We start from the raw sequence: 22,403 nt of genomic DNA on the forward strand, positions 1-22,403 counted from the left end.
CCAGTACTAAACACCATTGTCATTTTTGAATAATGAGTCAGTGCCACTCAAAAGTAAACAACATAACTAGGCATATATCATATGTCAAATATCCAAATATAAGGCATTCAGCATGCTTACTCAACGATCCCAAACGTAATCATAATCTTGCACATTTACAGAGACTCAAGCTCTTATCAATTCCATATTTCACATTCATGCCATGCCATAATCACATGCATCACATGCGTCACATACTGGGTGCAGTTTTCTTACCTTTGGTCCAAGCACAGGTTACCAATAAACGACGCTCAAGCACGATCATGTTCCAAGCCCCTAGTGACAACCTAGTCACAACTATAATATAAAATCCCATAAAAAACAAGTAAATAAATACTTCCAATCTGAGTCCTAGCCTACGGGACGTCGAATCCAACCCAACTAGAGAATAGGATCGATCCCGAGCCTTTAAAGTTAATTTCCCAGGACAAAAAACCAAATTTGGGAAAAACTACACAGGGTGGTCGCGACTTGGCACTGAGGGACGCGACTTGCCTCCCTGATAGAGAGACTCTGCCTAGGCTTTAGGGTGTGGTCTGCGACTTGGGCCCCCTTGAGTCGTGGTGCGCCCCCCAGAATGACTCCCTAGTTCTGGGTTCACTCAGGTCGCGACTTCCTAGAACAAGATCGTGACTTGACCACGAGCCCAGCTATTTTCTACTGTTTTTCCCATTTAAAATTCTCCAATAACCTATCCAAACATATCCAAATCCTTAAATCAAAGTTTCCAAACATCCCAATTATCCAAAACCACCAAAACCCAAATCTCAAACCTCAAAACGTAAAATCCAATCAAAGCTTAAAACTCAAAAACTTAAAATTGAAAACTCAGATTACATCTGATTGAGTCGTTTCCCAACTAAATCATCCGGCTAATAAGCTTCTAATCTTCCCTAGAATCGTTATGCCTCGATCCTTGCTTGAATCCGAGTCCTAAAGTTTCAGTTTCCTTCGAAAATGCAAACGGGCGTCAAAAAGGGAACGGAAGAGAAAGAGAATGTTCTGAACGCTCCTTTATAATTCTGATAGGTTACTTCGAACTTAAGTAACCTCAAGCAAATCCCAATGCTTGAGGACCCAAAAACGTCCCCCGGGATAAAATAGTCAAAATTCCCAGAATTTCCCCCTGATCTCACTAACTCCCAATATATCATCAAATAATCATTCCCATTTCCCAATATCTTGGTAATGTGCTAAATACCCAATATACCTCTTGACTCACCCCAATATCTTGGTCCCGTTGTGACTTTCCCACTAGCTTGCTCCCTAGGATCGTCTTGTGCCGAGTAACCCAAACATAACCATATAATAATGTAATACCACACACATACCACATATATGTCAAATATACCCATAACGGGCCAAATTATGAAAATTGCCCAATTAAACAGAAATGGGCTCACGTGCATATTTAATACACCTAAACATGCATATCAAGTCATATTATAAAATTATTCACATAATCACATGATAATACACATAAATATCATATAGTCACATAATTCCATAATTTCCCATCCCGGCCCCCTAAGCCTTATTAGGAAATTTGGGGATAGCTAACATAAGAGAAGCTGATCTTTATTTTCTGTTTATCGCATAGTTCTTGAACTTTGGTGTTTTGGAATGGTGTGCAATTATCGGTTACTATTTTCCATGAGATTTTGAATTGACAGATGATGTGCTTCCAGATGAAGTTCATGGTGTTAGTTTTGTTTACTGTACAAGAAGCTTCTGCAACCACCCATTTGGTAAAATAGTATGTGCTTAGCACTGCATATCGTTTCCTGCCAGCTACTTGGGTAGTTCACCTACGACGTTCATTCCCCATTTTGTAAACGGATATGGGGAAATTATGGAATGAATTTCTTGTGCTGGACGATGAATGACTAGAGCAAAACGTTGAAACTTATCACATTTCTTTGCATAATTGTTGGTTTCTGTCATCATATATGGCCAATAGTACCCTGATGTCAGAGCTTTGTGTGCTTATCTTTGGCTGCCCATATGGTTGCTGCAGAGGCCTTCATGTATCTCCTCAAGTAACTTGCGTGCTTCAGAGGGTCGTACACATCAAAGATAGGGCCCGCTAAAAGAACTTCTGTAAAGTATGCCATTTATATGACGACTTTGATGATAGGGACAAGAATATGCTATCTATGAATGATAGGGCTAAGAATGTATTAATATTTGGTTTAGATACAAATATATTCAAGAATATAGAACAAGCCTTATCGGCTTATGATATATGGAATATGTTAGAAGTCATATATCAAGGCATTAGCTCTATGAAAAATACTAAAATCAATCTCCTTATTACACTATGAAATATTTAAAATGAAACCCAATGAAGCATAAATATAATTATTTCAATAAATTAAAAGCTTCATATGAAAAGAAAGGAAGAAAGAAAGTTATTTTTATTTTTTAATTTCAGGTGTTTAATTAAATAAATTATTTATATTTTTTATTTTTTAAAATTTGAAAAATAATATTTATAAAATTATTATTAATTTTTTAATATATTATGTAATTAAAATAGAAATATTTTAGTAATGTTGAAAGTAAACTTGATTAAAATTGAGTTCAAGTTTTTACACTATTTTATAAGACGGATGATAGTATTATATTATTAATTAAACTAGAGAGGTGTAAGTTGGTAATGAATCAAACAATAGGGTACAAAAATATTATAATCTCTTCTAGTTAATAATAATTAAATAAATATAATTAAGAAACTTATAGAGAAAATATAAGCAAACTTACAATATACATTAAAAGGGCCCCTAATCCATATCTTTATTTATTGGAAGATCTTTACAATAGCATACATAAAACAAATTTTATTCACAAAAATCATTTCACTTTTTTTATTTACAAAATTCACATATTATTCATACCTGATTTTGAAGGGAAAAACATGAAACTACCTTATGTCAAAATGACCCATACCTGATTTTGAAGGAAAAAACATGAAGGTTAGGTGCACATCCCACAAAATGACCCCTTTCTTCCTTTTTTTTTTAAGGTTTTTCAAAAGCTACATTTTGGTTGTTTAAAATACTGATTGGTTACTTTTTCAAAAATATCCTTATTTTTAAGTTATATTATGATATCTTATTATTGAAGATACATTTTGGATACTTTAATATACTGATTAGTAACCTTTCAAACATGACTCTTTTTTTATGTTATATTATGGTATGTAAAATAATTTTTTATTACATTCAACCCTATTTTAGAAACTAATAAATTACCATATAGTATAACAAGTTACCATAAAGCTTATTATAATAACTTTAAAATGAAAAATTATAATACACTTTTTTTAATCACCTATGTTATTTACATGTGAATTATATTATTTTTTTTACTAACCATGCAAAAAAGAAACTTAGAAATTACTTTTGAATTATAAAAAAAAATATACGTTTTTTTATGAAAAGGAAATATATTGAAACTCAACAAAACAAGTACAAACCAAGCTCACAAGGAGCACCAACCGACAAAAAAAATTACAAATGGCATATCATCTCTAACACAACCTTCTCTTTTTTCCCAAATTGCTTCAAGCTAGATTTAATCAAGTGATCTACTCTAGAAACTGACAAAGTAGAATATCTAAAAATACAAGAGTTACGATTAAGCCAAATATAATAGACTAATGTCGCAAGAGCTGCTGCTGCAATTTTTTGAAATAGACCTTTCGGTCTCCCATCCATCCAAGAGGTCCAGTCATTGAATTTGGGAGGTCAAATGTCTTCTCCTAGCCAAGAAGCGACCCTGAGCATACTTTGTTGAGAGTAGACACAGTCAAAAAATAAATGGGCATGACTCTCCAACTCAAGCTCACAAACAGGGCACAAAGTAGAGTCAAGAAAAATATGGCATTTAACAAGTTTCTCCCGAGTAAGCAAATGACAGAGGATAGATTGCCATAAAATAAACATGTGTTTAGGAATAGAGAGATTACACCAAACAACATTAGCAAAGTTAACCCTCTCCTGTTTCAGCAACTTATTATACAACAAACTCAGATTGAGCTTCCTGTTGGTAACCACAACCTTAAGATCAGCAAGTGATTAGAAAGATTTCAGATTAACTAACTTCCTCCAATACCAGCTCACATCAGCCTTGAGATTGTAATCCCAATAATTCTGCCCTTTGAGATAGAGAGCATCAACCCATTTCACCCAGAGAAGATCTTGCTTGGAGGAAAGAGCCCAAACATACTTGGCTAACAACACTTTGTTCCATTTGGACCCTTTCTTAAACTCAATTCCTCCCAAACTCTTTGGTAAACAAACATGGACCCAAGCAGTAAAATGCATTTTGCTTTTGTTGTCTTTAGAACCCCATAAAAACTTTCTGTACAGTTGGTCTATCTCACGAGTGACACTCTGAGGAAGAAGAAAGATGCTCATCCAGTAGGATCTAATGCCTAACAACACCGAATGAATAAGATGGGCTCGACCAGTGAAAGAAAGATGACGGCTGGACCACGAGTGAAGCCGAAGTTTAATCTTTTTAATGATTATACCACAGTCTCCAGCCTTCCATTTAGTAGGGCAGAGAGGGATCCCAAGATATCTTAGGGGAAACACTCCTTCAGCAAATTTTAGACTGTCCAAAATGCTCCGCGAATCCTCTTCTTTCATACCACCAAAATAAACATGAGATTTAGTCATATTAACTGAAAGACCAGAAGCTTGACTAAAGGAAGTGAAACTCTCTTGGATAATTTGAACCGATCTGGGAGATCCCTTACAAAAGAGCACTAGGTCATCTGCAAAACAAAGACTAACCAGCTTCAGCTTTTTACAATGAGGATGGAACATGAAATCTTTTTTATGAGATGCTTGAATAAGGAGTCTAGTGAGGTATTCCATGACTAGCACAAACATCTGCAAAAAATATACATTTTGATGACTCTTAAAATTAATTTTTTGTTTAACTAAATTAAAAAGCAACTACAAAGTTACTTTTCAAACACAACACAAAAACAACTCATTCAAATCATATTCTCTGACGATTGTAAGAAGCCTATGCTTACCATGTACCAAAATAACCCCCTCAAAAAATAGGTCAGGAATGTACCACTATTGAGCCCAAAATATAACCTAAAAATTATAAAACACTATTATATAACCTTAAAATGAAGTCATGTCCAACATGTATCTTCAATACTAAATTATGATAATATAATATGACCTAAAAATGCAGCCATGAAAAGATAATTAATCAAAGAAAAATTACACATGCCACCTCATTACCAAAAAAAATATATTGATTTACACGGAGTCCTACTTTTATATGGTGTTTCATTCTTTTTGTACGGTTATTTTGTTTACACTGTTCGGAAAAACTCATTTAATTTTTATATTAATATTTTGCCATTACCATTTTCCTCTGAATCTTGCTCTCTCCTTCATCCACATGACTCTCTCCATTATTAGTCATTTGATATAGGTTTGCATGTTCTTGATTCCTATTTTTTCTTTCTTCCACATCTTACTTTGTGCTTCTTTTATTGATTTTATATATATATGGGAATTTTCCTATAGGGAATTTACTTTAAGCCCTACTGGTGGGGCTCTCAGTGTTCTCGACCCATGAACAGTTTTCGGCGCGATTTTTTTTATGACCGTGTATATTGTAGCTATTTAGAGCATCCTGCAAATTCTCATAAAATTCCGAATAGTTTACAGTACCAAAAACTAGGTTCAAACATGTTGTTGCACCCGTGACTAATTTTTTTTATGCGCGTGGAAGCAACATATTTGAACCTAGTTTTCAATACTGTAAACTATTCAGAATTTTCTGAAAATTTGCAGAATGCTCTAAATAGCTACAATATACATGGCCATAAAATTTTAACAATTTTCGGCGCAATTTTTTTATGACTGTATATATTGTAGCTATTTAGAGCATCCTGCAAATTTTCAAAACATTTTGAATAGTTTACAATACCAAAAACTAGGTTCAAACATGTTGCTTTCCACGCGCGATATATTTAGGACAATTCTTCTATAGGGGCTTCACTTTAAGCCCTACCGGTAGGGCTCTCAGTGTTTCTTGACCTGTGAACAATTTTTGGTGCGATTTTTTTTATAATCGTGTATATTGTCGCTATTTAGAGCATCCTGCAAATTTTTAGAAAATTCTGAATAGTTTACAATACCAAAAACTAGGTTCAAACATGTTGTTTTTCACGCACATAAAAAAAATTAGTCACGCATGCAACAACATGTTTGAACCTAGTTTTCGGTACTGTAAACTATTCGAAATTTTCTGAAAATTTGCAGGATGCTCTACATAGCTACAATATACACGGTCATAAAAAAAATCGCGCCGAAAATTGTTCACGATTTGAGAACACTGAGAGCCCCACCAGTAGGGCATAAAGTGAAGCCCCTATAGGAGAATTCCCCTATATATTTATATATAAATATGAGTTAAATGAAAATTGTTGATTTCGGTTAGATTTAACATTTTTTTTATTGTTTTCTAACACCATTAGTTTTAAATTCATCTAAATAAGTTAAATAGATTTTTTTTAGAAGAAATTCAAGAACAACAGCCCAAACTCAAACACCAGGAAGAGACAAATCTTCAACTAAAGCCAAAGACATCATAGGAGGACCACCTCCTTCCCAAAAGCCAGATGCTTGATAACGAATAGCATTTTTGGCTATCAAATGAGCAACAAAATTTGAAGTTATGGGACCAAACTGAACAGAAAGAATTCTATGGTCCACAACTTCCCTCCTAATACCAGCCACAAGTAAATCCAAATCACCACTCTCCTCCAGCGGTCTATTAAGCATACCCACCGCTAAGCTACAATCCGAAACAATACGACCACAACTTAGTTTTAACCTTTTAAATAGATGAATGCCCTGTTTAATGGCCAATAATTCAGCCACAGGAGGTTCATAGGCACAGTTGATGAAAGTACTGCTAGAAGCGATAACCTTCCCCAAACTATCTTTCATAACCACACCACTACTACAACAGCCATGATCCTTCTTCACTGCAGCATTCACGTTAATCATGAGCTCTCCCTCAATAGGAGGAGTCCACGCCTTAGGAGAAGAATTGTTGTTGCAGCAAGTAGCAGATCGAGCCTAGACAAACTCATTAATAAAGTTGGACATCCATTCCACCACAGCAGTAGCTTCCGAGCTCCATTTCTTGAATAAAGCATTGTTACGATTATTCCAGCACTGCCAGCCCAAAACAATTAAGAAGCCAAATATATCTTTGGGAAGTTGAAGAGCAATTCTTGACAGGAAATAAATTGGATCCTCCATATTCCATCTTTTAATGAGCTTGCTGAACCCCGCCACCTTCCAAACCTGTTTATTCTTTGGGCAGTTCCAAATTGCATGATACCAATCCTCCACCTTGATTGAATCCCCACACCTCCAGCAACTTTGGTCACTTCTAAGCATCATTCAAAAGAGAACATTGTTAGTGGGAAGACACAAGTGGCATAGCTTCCATAAAAACTGTTTAGTTTTAGGAGGAACACTCAAACTCCACACTCTTTTCCACCAACTTTTAGTTTATCTCATATCTGAACCTTCTACCATTTCTCTTTCACGAATAGTAACTTGGTAGCCACTACGCACAAAGTACTCTCCATTTTTGTTATAGTGTCAAATCAATTTATCTTTAGACTCAAGGGGCTCTAGAATAATACTCAGAATACAATTAGCATCATCATTAATGAAAATATTTATGATAAAGTTCACATCCCAATAAGGTAAATAGATTAAAAACATAAAATAATAATAAAGTTATCTAAATAAGGTAAATAAATTAAAAATATAAATAATAAATAATAAATTAGCTATAATAAATTCTTATCACATATTTTAAAACTTCATATTAAAGTATTTAAATTACTCTATCAATTATGTTTTAAAAACTATAACAAAAAAATATTTATGGGTTTAGATTTATTTTTTATTTCTTTTATTAATTATTTATTTTGTCGCTTAATACATTTTTTTTATCTAAACATATATGTAATAGTGACATAAGACATAAATATACATATTTCTTATTTCGTCCTTTAGTTTTTTAATGGGGAAAAGTTGAGAACTACCCATTTTTAGGAGTAGTTAACAAAAATTAGACACTAAATGTAACGCCCTGGTTACTCCAAGGCAGTTACTGTGAACTTTGAACCATGCTTAACTCACTAATTGAGTTCTTTGGTTATAAACATGCATCTAGGTGTTATTAATAGGTTAAGGTGAAAAACCAATCAAAAGGAAATGATGTATTTTATTTAAAACATAAAACTATTCATGGGCCCATAAAAGCGTTTACAAGTTATTTACAATCCAAAACGGTCATTACAGTGTAAATTTACAACCCGCCGACCTAAGCAGCAAAAATAGGGTTAACCCCTAGTTCCTCCAAGAAACTCCTTGGTCGTGGTGGTCAAGCAGCCGCATATGTACACATCACCACCTAAGCTCTCCACTCAAGGTTGGGTGAGCTTTTCTTTCCCTTTACCTGCACCACATAGCACCCATGAGCCAAAGCCCAGCAAGAAAACTCATTACTGTATGTATATAATATCAAATGATAATCATGATAATCATCCAGAGCTTATAGCCCCAAACAAATGAGTGACTGATGGTGTAAGTCACTAATGTGGATTCCGCACCCTTGGTAATTGAGTGATCGATGAGTGAGTCACTAATGTAAACCAAATGAGTGACCATGGAGTCACTAGTGTGGGTTCCGTACCCTTAGCCATGTGACGATGCAGTTACCTGGGCCTTCTAGCCCTGGCTCTGAGTGACTAGTCATGGAATTAGACAAGCGCTTTTAGTTTTCATCGAACTTGGGGTCGGTCCGACATTAATGCTCATGATGAGTCATTCAATGCTAATGTCAATTAGATCTAATCTTTTTGGCTCTGCATTCATGACACTTATGCCGCTCTTGACTCACAGGTCAATAACATATGACCAGTGCTCAGTACTACTGTCGAACTTGACTAGTAAGTCACAGCTTTACAGTCAGTTCTGACACTATTGCCTGTTATGACTAATAAGTCAGTGACGTTCACAAGTAAGCAAGATTTGCTAAGCATTTGATATGCAATCAATGTCCACATTTAAACACTCAACATGCCTCAATAATAATCATGCATGTCACATATGGGGTGCAGTTTTCTTACCTCGGGTTCGAGCGAGAAATAGTAAAAGAACGACCCTTGAGAACGATCAACCTTTTGATTCCTTAGAGGTTACCTAATCATAAGCAATTATAACTTCCACTAATGAAAATCAACAATAAAAGGGTCTTGACCTAAACCTAACCCCTAGGACCCCAAATTGTACCCAAACAGTGAGTAGATTCAATCCCGAGCCTTAGGAATTGAAACCCCGAGCCAAAAACCCTTAAAAAAATCCCAAAACAAGATTCTGGAAAAGCATGGTAGCGTTGTAGTGCTACCCCCTAGCACCCCAGTGCTTTTGGCAGATTGGCAAACCCTCAGGCTAGCATTGTAGCGCCCACTGATGGGCGCTGTAGCGCTATAACCAGGAAAAATTGTCCTGGTTCTTCTCCCCTTCGACACCACCATTTCCAACCTGAACCAAAAGCTTCCAAACCTCATTTTAAGTGCCAAATGAACCCAAAAAACATCTACACATGTCGTAGGCATCATAACCCAAGTAACCCTAGCCAAAAACTCCCATCAATTCCCTTTAACCAACCTAAAAATCCAAGCTGAATTCCAAAACAAAAACAGAGCAAAGCTAGAGTTTTAATGGCTAGAAACTTACCTCAAGCTTAGTTTAGGATCCTCTTCAATGGTGGAACACAATCCTAAGCCCTCAAGATCCACTTCCCTAGCTTGAATCCTCAAAAGAAGCTCAAAAATCCAAAGGAAAAAGGAGAAGAAAACGATGTACGGGAGGAAGTTTTGATACTCTGTTTTGTGAAAGCTTCTACAGCCTTCAATGGCTTAAATATAACTTAAGGTGAAAAGACCTTTTTGCCCCTAGGTCATTTAAAGTCTCTTAAAGGCTTCCAAGGGTAAAACCGTCATTTCTCGCCTATTTCATTAATCATAATTAACACCCTCCAATTCCCATTATTCCCAAAATTCTCAAATACCAATAATTCATATCCCGTTACCCTTTAATTCCCGGCAACGCTCTAATCACCAAATTACCCCGAGACTCACCCCGAGCCCCGAACTTAATCCCGTTATGACCAAACCGCTAACTTGCACTCAAAGATCGTCTCATGCCGAATGGCTCGAACAAGTCCACACTATAATGTGGCCTTAACAATAGTTCACCAACATGCATACAAATATACAATTGCGCCCTCAACGGGCCAAATGACCAAAATGTTAGGAGTGTGTCCTAAAAGCATGTAAAGACATTTGTTTTTTCTGTGAATAAATAAATACAATGGTTTATTATTATTGTCATATTTAGATTGTTAAATTATTGTTTGAATAATTTTGTAAATATCATAAAAATTCCATATTCATTATTGAGGGTGTGATCTTGTATTAGTACGAGAGAATTAAGATCACATGAATGAATAAAATTAGTCAACAACAACAAATTAAAGTTATGGAATTCTTTAATTGGAGTTGTAAGTACGGTTTACTGAGTATCATAATGATACAAATAATCTAGATTCAGATTATTGATGTGGAAAGACATCTCGGTAAAGGTGCTTTATATAATATGATTATATATGACATGGACCGATATGAATTAAAGTCTTTATCCAAAAACCATTTAACAATAAAGACTTGTAATTCATATCATAACTGATGATCATTTATAGATCAACCTAAATCCTGAGTGTTCATGAACTCCTGTTCATATTTATTAAATCTTTTGATTCACTCGTTAAGGTCTCTTCAAACAATGAGGCTAATGACTTTTGATTTGGAGATTTAATATCATGGATGGCTGGGAACATGTATCAACAATACGGAATCTAATCTTTCCTAACGGATCGTATATTAGTTCCCTTAAGGGTTAATTCTGGAACTGAATGATTTTGAGCTCAAATCTATAATTAGATTATAGATTAATTATTCACTAGTGAATTAATGGTACTTAAGGAATAAGAAGTAAATTAGAAAGGTTAAATGGTAATTCTTCCATTCTAATTTATGAACTAATTAATTAGAGGGTTGAACTATTGAAATGTGGTTATATCAATGGACGACTTAAGAAAAAGATTTCTGTAAAAGTATATCTATAACATAAAGAGTGCAGTTCTGAATTTATAGTGGAGTAATATCAGAATTAATAAATTAACTATTATAATTAAAGAGTTTAATTATTTAGTTTCAATTTATTGGAGCTTAATGTTATAGGTCCATGGTCCCCAGAATGGCTCAAACAATCACTGTCAAAGGCAAATACAAAAATGGGCAAAAATGACTTATGTGATAAGTAAAATATTTTTCTATGTATCAAACATAATTATTGTTTAATTATGTGTAATTAATAAATTAAGAATTAATTAATTATTTGATTAAACAAAAATATAATTAATTTTGAATTAATTTATTTTTGGGATTTTTTGTATTTAAATAATAATAAAATTGGGAAAAATCACATGCCTGCACATGCATGTGGTACACGTGTGGCACAGTGCACAGGCACTGTGCTACACGCATAAGAGATAGACTTGGTCTCTTGATTCCACAATTTTAGTTATTTAAATATTAAATAAATAATGAGATATTTTGATTTGATTTAAATATTATTATTTAAACAAAAATCTGATAAATGATCAGTTATTTTGAATTTGTTTAAAATAACAAATATTTTAATATATTGGATATTATTAAATATTGGATATCAGTTTTCACAGAACGTAAGTTTTCAGGGATAGAAAAATATCTAGGATTCTCTCAGAGAAAAAGATCAGTGACAAAAACAAAGGTCATTGTTTTTCACAAAACCTAGGTCCAAACTTTATCAAATCTCATGTGTTGAGAATATCTGATAAATAGTTATTGCCTATTATTTGTATAGCGAGCCCACACTCGTTCTTTGGGTGACTGAGAACATTTTGGAAGATCTTGGTGTGAGATCTCAAGGATTCAGCCATACGAAAAGATAGCAACAAGGAAGGACCTGAGGTAATGTTTCTATTCTTGTCCTTGATTCAATATATATATGAGTGTGAAGAAATAGATCTAGAAATCTTATGGGATTAATCTGACAATTTGATTGTTGTTCCGCTGCGCATAATCTCTGATTTGATCAATAAAAACCAACACAAAATGCCCCTATAATTAAATGTGGACCCACATGCAAGCATTTAACATCATATTATAATATAATTCACATAAACATGCACGTAATCATTTAATGTCATAATAAATAAATTATATCCAACCATTAAACTACATTAGGGATTCGGGGGCATTACAACTATCTCCTCCTTATAGAATTTTCGTCCTTAAAATTTACCTGAACAGCTCGGGATATTGATTTTGCATATCTGACTCCTGCTCCCAGGTTGCTTCCTCGACCTTGCTGTTCCTCTACAATACCTTAACCAAAGGCATCATCTTATTTCTGAGGACCTTGTCCTTTCTGTCAAGTATCTGGACTGGTTATTCCTTATAGGAGAGATCTGCCTCAAGCTCCAGATCTTCATAGATCAAAACATGAGTCACATCAGATACATACCTCTGAAGAGCTAAAACATGAAACACGTTATGCACGGCTTACAATGTCGAAGGTAAGGCCAATCTATAAGCCACCTGACCAATCCTCTCCAGGATCTCAAATGGACCTACGAACCTAGGGCTCAGCTTTCCCTTCTTCCCAAATCCTCTCACCCCTTTCCATGGCAAGACTCTAAGGAAAACATAGTCTCCCACTTGGAACTCCACGTTCCTGCGCTTGGGATCTGCATAAATTTTTTGTCTACTCTGAGAAGCGAGCATCCGAGCTCTAATCTTCTTAATGGCCCCACTGGTCCTCTGAACTGCTTCAAGACCCAAATATCTCATTTCACCTGTCTCATCCCAATGAATGGGAGATCTGCACTTCCTACCATACATCATCTCATAAGGTGCAACCCCAATGGTAGACTGATAACTATTATTGTAGGAAAACTCTATCAAAGGTAGATACTTACTCCAGGATCCACCAAAGTCCAGCACACCATCTCGCAGCATGTCTTCTTATATCTGGATCGTCCTCTCAGATTGCCCATCTGTCTGAGGATGATAAGCAGTACTGAACTTCAACTGTATTCCCATGGCCTTCTGTAAACTCCCCCAGAACTTGGAAGTAAAAGTGGGGTCCCAATTTGACACGATCGATCGCGGTGCTCCATGGAGTTGCACGATCTTTCTCACATAGAGATTTGCATGCTGGTCAACTGTATATGTAGTCCTCACTGGCTAGAAGTGAGCTAACTTGGTGTAACGATCCATAATAATCCAAATAGAATCATGCTGACCAACAGTCCTGGGTAACCCCACCATGAAATCCATTGTGATGTCCTCCTATTTCCACTCTGGAATATCCAGAGGCTGTAATAAACCTGCTGGCCTCTGATGCTCAGCCTTGACCTGTTGACTGTTAAGCACTTAGCCACATATTCTACTACATCCTTCTTCATCCCCGACCACCAATATAACGATCTCACATCCTGATACATCTTCGTGGTGCCTGGATGCAAAGAATAAGGTGTAGTATGAGATTCATCCAGAATCTCTCGCCTCAAAGCAGTGTCTAACGGAACACATATTTGATCCTTGTATCTCAGCAAGCCCAAATCAGACATTGTGTAATCTCTAGATACTCCAGCCAAAACATCCTTTCTGATCTTAATTAGCTATGGATCACGCAACTGACCCTCCTTGCTTCTCTCCAACAGTGTAGACTGTAGCGTAATATTGGCCAACTGGCCCACCAGCAACTCTATACCAGCTCTGGTCATATCCTCTACTAACTCTCTGGCTATCAGCCTTGCACCATAAATATGCCCCGGACCCTTCCGACTTAAAGCATCAGCTACCACGTTGGCCTTTCCTGGATGATACACGATCTCACAATCATAATATTTTACTAATTCTAGCCAACGCCTTTGTCTCATATTCAGGTCTTTCTGCGTGAAGGAGTATTTCAGGCTCCTGTGGTCTGTGGAGATCTCACACTTCTCCCCATAAAGGTAATGCCTCCATACCTTTAATGCAAAGACCACAGCCGCCAACTCTAAATCATGAGTAAGATATCTCTGTTCATACTCCTTCAGCTGACGTGAGGCATAAGAAATCACCTTGCCTGACTGCATCAAAACACAACCCAAACCTTGATGTGAAGCATCGCAGTAAATCACACACTTCTCCGGAACTCTTTTCTAGCTGCATTGTCTCGCTAGTTCTTATTCTCTGCACTCTCAGCTGTAAGGGCCTTCTCAACCACCTGTGCATAGGTAGTAACCCCTTCCATAGTGGTAATATGAACATCTCAGGCTAGTCTAGGTTGTAGCCCCTGGGGAAACCTCTACCTTCTGATCCCGTCAGTGGGTACCAGCTCCATGGCAAACTTTGTCAAGCGATCAAACTTCAGGGCATACTCAGTCACTGACAAACTTCCCTAAAGTCACCTGATATATTCCTCAGCTTTTACTGCCCTGATGGCATCATTGTAGTACTTCTCGTTGAACAGAGTCCGAAACTCTTCCCAACTTAGGGCATTGATGTTTCTGGTCTGGGATATAACTTCCCACCAAATTCGAGCATCCTCTCGAAACATATATGTGGCACAGGCCACCCTCTCATTACTAGTCACCCTCATGAAGTCAAGGATGGTGGTAACCATGCTGATCCACTGCTCAGCTTTAGCAGGATCTGTACTACCTTCAAAAACTAGAGGTTGCTGCTTCATGAACCTTTCATAAAGAGGCTACCATTTGTTTCCAGTCTCAGGCAGCTACTCAACTGCTAACACCAATACAGGGGGTGCCTCTGGTACACTGGCTATTGCAGGAACCTGCTGTTGTATAAGGAGGCGAAGTTCTTCTCCCTGCCTCAATACTGTAGTCTGCAGATCATTAAATAATTGCTGCCAGTTCTCAGGAACTGGCTGTGGAATCTAATTCTGGTCATTCTCTTGACCCTGATTGTTATTCTGGCCTTGATCACCCTAGCCAGCTGATGAATTTGTCTGTCTTAGAATCATTCTTATCAAGTTAAACCTTGTCGCAATAGTCAATACGGCTAGTTAGGCAGTGATAACTAAACCTCTTGCCATCTCACGGTCCAAGAACAAGAAGATAATTACCATATTCCACAGTTATACAAATATACAGATGGATACATGATCATAACATTTAGAATTTAACATGTATCAAATAATAATTCACAATGAACAATACTAATAAGCATGTTATAGCAATATCAGTACTAATAAGCGCGTTCTTGCTGATGATGCAGTATTCAAGGCACATCCTTATCAAGGTATCTCATGTAAATAGGTAAAACATTTATGCTATATTTAAGCAGTTAAATATAAAACCACATAAATAATTACCAAACCATGAGTCGAGCTTGTCTGCAGTGGTGAGTGTACATGCCCAGCCAGTCTACAGGAACCCTAAACCTTGGCACGCTCTAATACCAAGTTGTAATGCCCTGGTTACTCCAAGATAGTTACTGTGAACTTTGAACTTTGCTTAGCTTGCTAATCAAGTTCTTTGGTTATAAACGTGCATCTAGGTGTTATTGCTAGGTTAAGGTGAAAAACCAATCAAAAGGAAAGGATATATTTTATTTAAAATATAAAATGGTTCATGGGCCCATAAAAGCGTTTACAAGTTATTTACAATCCAAAATGGTCATTACAGTGTAAATTTACAACCCGCCAATCTAAGCGCCAAAAATAGGGTTAACCCCTAGTTCCTCCGAGAAACTCATTGGCTGTGGTAGTCAAGAGACCGCATATGTACACATCACCACCTAAGCTCTCCACTCAAGGTTGGATGAGCTTTTCTTTCCCTTTAACTGCACCACATAACACCCATGAGCCAAAGCCCAGCAAGAAAACTCATTACTGCATGTATATAATATCAAATGATGATCATGATAATCATCCAGAGCATATAGCCCCAAACAAATGAGTGACTGATGTTGTAAGTCACTAATGTGTACTAAGTTTACAGCAAGCCATGGGTACTAAGTTAAGTCATAGTACAGCTTTTCATCCTCAGACAGATGGTCAGTCCGAGCGTACGATACAGATTTTAAAGGGTATGCTACACGCTTGTGTACTTGATTTCAGAGGATCATGGAATAAGTACTTGCCACTGATAGAGTTCTCTTACAACAATAGCTACCAGTCAACAATCGGCATGGCACCTTATGAGTTGCTTTATGGAAGAAGGTGTCGATCACCGTTACATTGGGACGAAGTAGGAGAAAGGCAGCTTCTTGGTCCCGAAGCTGTTGAAAAAGCTCAAGAAGCAGTAGCGCTAATTAGACAGCGTATGCTTGCTGTTCAAAGCCGTCAGAAAAGCTAAACGGATACCAAGCGACGCGATGTGGAATTCAAAGTCGGAGATCAAGTCTTCCTGAAGATATCTCCTATAAAAGGTGTGAAGCGGTTTGGGAAGAAAGGCAAGCTTAGTCCTCGATTTATAGGTCCTTTTGAGATATTGGACAAAGTGGGAGCAGTTGCATATAGACTAGCCCTACCGCCAACCCTAGCAGATAGCCACAACGTGTTCCACATCTCAATGTTACGCAAGTATGTGTCAGACCCATTTCACATCCGATTAGCATCCTAGATAGAGGGGTGAAGCAGTTACGATCCAAGAATATTCCGATAGTCAAAGTCCTATGGAGTAATAGTTCTGAACGAGAGGCAACGTGGGAGTTGGAGGAGGACATGCAAGGCTGGTATCCAGAATTATTTGGTAAGTAAATTTCGAGGACGAAATTCTTTTTAGTAGGGAAGAATTGTAGAGTCCAAGAACTTTACTTAGCTAGTTAGATAGTAGTAGTAATAGTAATAGCTAGTAGTAGTTATAGTAGGTTTATTACTGTGGATTTTGGTTCAAGCCGGGACTTAGTTGGACACTCGTAGCAACACTTGTAGATTTTATAAGTTTAACCTATAGTTTAAGAATATTAATTATAACCTAAGGTTTGATTAATATGACTGATTAGGAAGATGATAATTATTATACTATAAGGTTTAGAAAGACCCAATAAGTTATTAACACTTGTCATGTGTATGTTTAATGAGAAATTAAGTATTTTTAAGGAATAAGTTTATTAAGAGTAATATTTGAAAATCATAGAGTCTGCCAGCAGCTTTGAAATTGTTAAAGGACTTAGTCAAGGTTGTTTACTCAATTCAAATTAGGCTGAAAAAGTGTAATTACATGTATAATATTTCAGCGTATGTCGATATATCGCAGCTCTAGGGGGCGATATATCGCCACACGGGGATACGAAAAACACATAATTTCGCACGACAACTTCGATGAGCCTCAAGAATATCATCCCAGGTGATATATCCCCTAGCATGGCGATATATCGGCTGTAGTGCATGATTTTTGAATAATTTTGAAACCGAGCTCATTTTAATCCTTAACCTCTTGATAAGTCCAAAATCTTTTTGGCCGAGTCTTCAGCCTCTGCTGAACGATTATTCAAATGTTTTTCAATTAAAAAGCCATTATTTTATTCAAGCTAAATGAAGATCTTTTCATTCTTGAACTCTATAAATAAGACCTAGTACGCAACCATTTCTTCATTCATCAAGCTGAGTTCAGAGTCTACAAGCTGCTAGGATTACTTTAGAGTGTTAAACACTTGGGTTGGGGTTATAAGATTTATCGTTATAAGCTTATCAAACACTTGGGAAGTAAAGTTTATAGTGTATTTCGGTTTTGTGGTGTAGTTCGGTTATAGCAATTTCAAAGGTATCCCTATTTTTAGTTCCATTCTGTATTGTTTCATTAAGTTCTTATAGTTTTTCTCTACTCAATTCCTAACTCGGTATTCTTTATTTCTGGTTAGGCATCTAAGTTCTTTGAACTTGAGGTTCTTGTGGTAAGTATCTTCCCAGTGGTTTAGTTCATTCTTTTCATCTCTTTTCTTTTAGAATACTCACCTCTCTATTAATGGTTTTTAGCAGTGTTCCAAAATCCCGACCTTGTTCTCACCATCCCGGTATTTTGGTAAGGAAAATAGGATAGTTCTTATGTGATATGTGCTATGTTTATATAAAAATGTTATGATTATGCTATAGTATGACTTTATGTGTTATGATATATGTAGGTGTAGGGCTTATAGTTGTTATATAGCAAACCCTATCACTTTTATGTTTTGGGGCTTATAGTTGCTATATAGCAAACCCCAACACTTTTATGTTTTTGGGGCTTATAGTTGTTTAACTAGCAAACCTCATTGTAGTCTGAGACTTATAGTTGCTTAGTTAGCAAACCCCAATAGTCACCATGTACATGGGTTAGAATTAAGATATATGTGATATATAGTTTATGTGTATGATTTTGTTTTCATGCTTGTAGTAGATTTTCCTTGCTGGGCATTAGGCTGATTCCTTCATGTTTTATATGTGCAGGAAAATAGTATGGCGGCAGGAAGGTTCTTGGCAGTTTGGGAATGTGTATTGAAGGAGAATGGAAATCAGTGGACTGCGCGAACGATTCGAGGATGAAGACGTTTAAGTCTTTTAAAATTATGCTTTATATGTATTTTCCGCAATTTGTTTTGTAACAAATTTTAAGATTTAAGTTATGTTCTATTTTATTTTCAAACAATGGGATCTCATATCCTAACCAAATTTTTATGTATTTCACCTTTGCTTTACAGTTTTTTTTAATAAAGTTATGGTTATTTCATATGAATGTTTCCCTAAGATTAGTGTTTGTGTATAGTAGTTATTAATGGTCCAAAGTCTAGAATAGTTGCCCTGGTTCTTCTCCCCTTCGACACCACCATTTCCTACCTGAACCAAAAGCTTCCAAACCTCATTTTATGTGCCAAATGAGCCCAAAAACCATCTACACATGTCGTAGGCATCATAACCCAAGTAACCCTAGCATAAAACTCCCATCAATTCCCTTTAACCAACCTAAAAATCCAAGCTGAATTCCAAAACAAAAACAGAGCAAAGCTAAGGTTTTAATGGCTAGAAACTTACCTCAATTAGGATCCTCTTCAATGGTGGAACACAATCCTAAGCCCTCAAGACCCACTTCCCTAGCTTGAATCCTCAAAAGAAGCTCAAAAATCCAAAGGAAAAAGGAGAAGAAAATGATGTACGGGAGGAAGTTTTGATACTCTGTTTTTGGCAAGCTTCTACAGCCTCCAATGGCTTAAATATAACTTAAGGTGAAAAGACATTTTTGCCCCTAGGTCATTTAAAGTCTCTTAAAGGCTTCCAAGGGTAAAACCGTCATTTCCCGCCTATTTCATTAATCATAATTAACACCCTCCAATTCCCATTATTCCCAAAATTCTCAAATACCAATAATTCATATCCCATTACCCTTTAATTCCCGGCAACGCTCTAATCACCAAATTACCACGAGACTCACCCCGAGCCCCGAACTTAATCTTGTTATGACCAAACCGCTAACTTGCACTCAAAGATCGTCTCATGCCGAATGGCTCGAACAAGTCCACACTATAATGTGGCCTTAACAATAGTTCACCAACATGCATACAAATATACAATTGCGCCCTCAACGGGCCAAATTACCAAGATGCCCCTATAATTAAATGTGGACCCACATGCATGCATTTAACATCATATTATAATATAATTCACATAAACATGCACGTAATCATTTAATGGCATAATAAATCAATTATGGCCCTCCCGGCCTACTAATCCAACCATTAAACCACATTAGAGATTTTGGGGTGTTACACTATATATATTTAGTTAAACTTTACACATTATTATCATGAGACTTCCCAAACTACTCGTATTTGAGCACATGGTTCTATGTTGTAGTATGTATTATATGTGTCAAATTATAGTTAAATTGGAAATGCATTCTAATTGTTTGTTGAAATGTCTAAAAAAAGAATTCTAGGCTCATAACAACTCATACTAAGCTCAAATAGTACTTTTTTTTATATGCCTTCTAAATGTTTGTTGAAATAACTCATAGAAACAAAAGTTGCTTTTGCAAAACTAAAACGTTTATGCTGTTATATATAGGATTGTATTCAATCTATGAAAAATTATTCTTTAAAAGGTACAAATCAATACTTAAAATATAAATCACGACTCTAAACTTTGAACCACAAAGCTTAAAATGTAAACCACAATCATTTAAAATATAAACATCAAGACATAAAATTTAAACGACGACCCTTAAAAGTTCAACCTCAAGGCTTAAAATCTAAACCACAACTCTTCAAAATGTAAACCACAAAGCTTAAAATGAAAACTGCTAGGCTTAATATCTAAAACACGACTCTTTAAACTATAAAGCATAAGGTTTAAAATCTAAACAACGACTCTTTAAAATTTAAACCACTAGTGTTTCATATTTAAACCACAAAGCTTAAAATTTACACCACGAAGCTTAAAATTTAAAATACGTTTCTTTAAAATTTAAACTACGTCTCTTTAAAATTTAAACCACAAGACTTAAAAGTTAAACCATTAAGCTTAAAAATGTAAACCACGACCATATATATAAAATATAAACCATGATCATTTAAAATGTAAACCACGACTCTTTAAAATTTAAATCACTAGTCTTTAAAATTTAAACCGCAAGACTTAAAATTTAAACTATGACTCTTTAAAATTTAAATCATAAGGATTAAAATTTAAACCACGACTCTTTAAAATTTAAATCACTAGGCTTAAAAGTGAAACTACTGGACTTAAAATCTAAATCACTACCATATAAAATATAAATCAAGATCCTTTAAAATCTAAACCATGTCCTTTTAAAATTTAAATCATGTCTCATTAAAATTTAAACTACGTTTCTTTAAAATTTAAACCACAAGGCTTAGAATTTAAAGTAAAAATCTTTAAAATTTAAGCCACAAAGCTTAAAATTTAAACTACAACTCTTTAAAATTTAAACCACAAGGCTTAAAAGTTAAACATTATGTCTAAAATCTAAACCATGACCATATAAAATAGAGTAAATGGCAGCTAAAGTACTCAATATTTTCAAAATATTGCACTTTTACGCTCAATCTTTTTTTTTGGCAGTATATATACTCAATGTCTTCAAAATGCTACAGTTTTATACCCAAACTTTTTTTTTTTGCGGTAAATTTACCTAATGTTTTTAAAATGTTGCACTTTTATACCTATTTTTAAATTATTTTGAGAAATAATAAGAAATTGAAGGGAAAATATAGGATTTTAGTTATTTTTAAAATTTTAAATTATCTTCACTTTTAAAATAATAAAAAAATAAGATTAGTAAAATTAATCAAAATAATTAAAACCTATATTTTTCTTTTATTTTTTTTAAAAAACTTATATTTTAAAATGATGAAAATATACAAGTTTTTAATTATTTTAAGTCATTTTTATTAATTTTAATAAAATATTTACTATTATTTAATTTTAAATAGTTATTTTGAGAAAGAATAAGAAAGAGAAAATAATTTAAAATTTAAAAAATAATTAAAATCCTATATTCTTCCTTCATTTTCTTATTATTTATCAAAGTAATAAAAAATAAGTATAAAAGTGCAATATTTTTAAAACATTGAATATATTTACCGCAAAAAAAAATTGGGTATAAAAGTGCAACATTTTGTAAACATTGAGTATATTTACCGCAAAAAAAAAGATTGGGTATAAAAGTGCAACATTTTGAAAACATTGAGTATTTTAGCCGTCATTTACTCTATAAAATATAAATCACGATCATTTCAAATCTAATCCACACAGTTTAAAATTTAAACCACGACTTTTTAAAATTTAAACCAAAAAGCTTAAAAGTTAAACCACAAGACTTGAAATGTAAATCACGACCATATAAAATATAAGTCATAATCATTTAAAATATAAACCACGACTCTTTAAACATCTGGGCATTACAACATCGTGGCTTGTTTAATATGAGTCGCAGCGCACAAAGACACATAAACACCTTAAAAGCAACTTAGCATGAAAATCTTAAAGACCCAAAATAATCACTTAAAAGCAACTAAACATAAATACCTTAAAAGCCTTGTAAGGATCAATTTTACCCCCTTGAAAGCTAAAGTATTTTATTGATCTCCTTTGTTTCCCATATAGAATTTTGGCAAGAAAAAAAATAAACTTTTAAGTATAAAATAAGCATTTGTAAAAAAAAATCAAACATAATTT

This window comes from Humulus lupulus, chromosome X, assembly GCF_963169125.1.
Source record: "Humulus lupulus chromosome X, drHumLupu1.1, whole genome shotgun sequence".
Classification (NCBI taxonomy): Eukaryota; Viridiplantae; Streptophyta; class Magnoliopsida; order Rosales; family Cannabaceae; genus Humulus; species Humulus lupulus.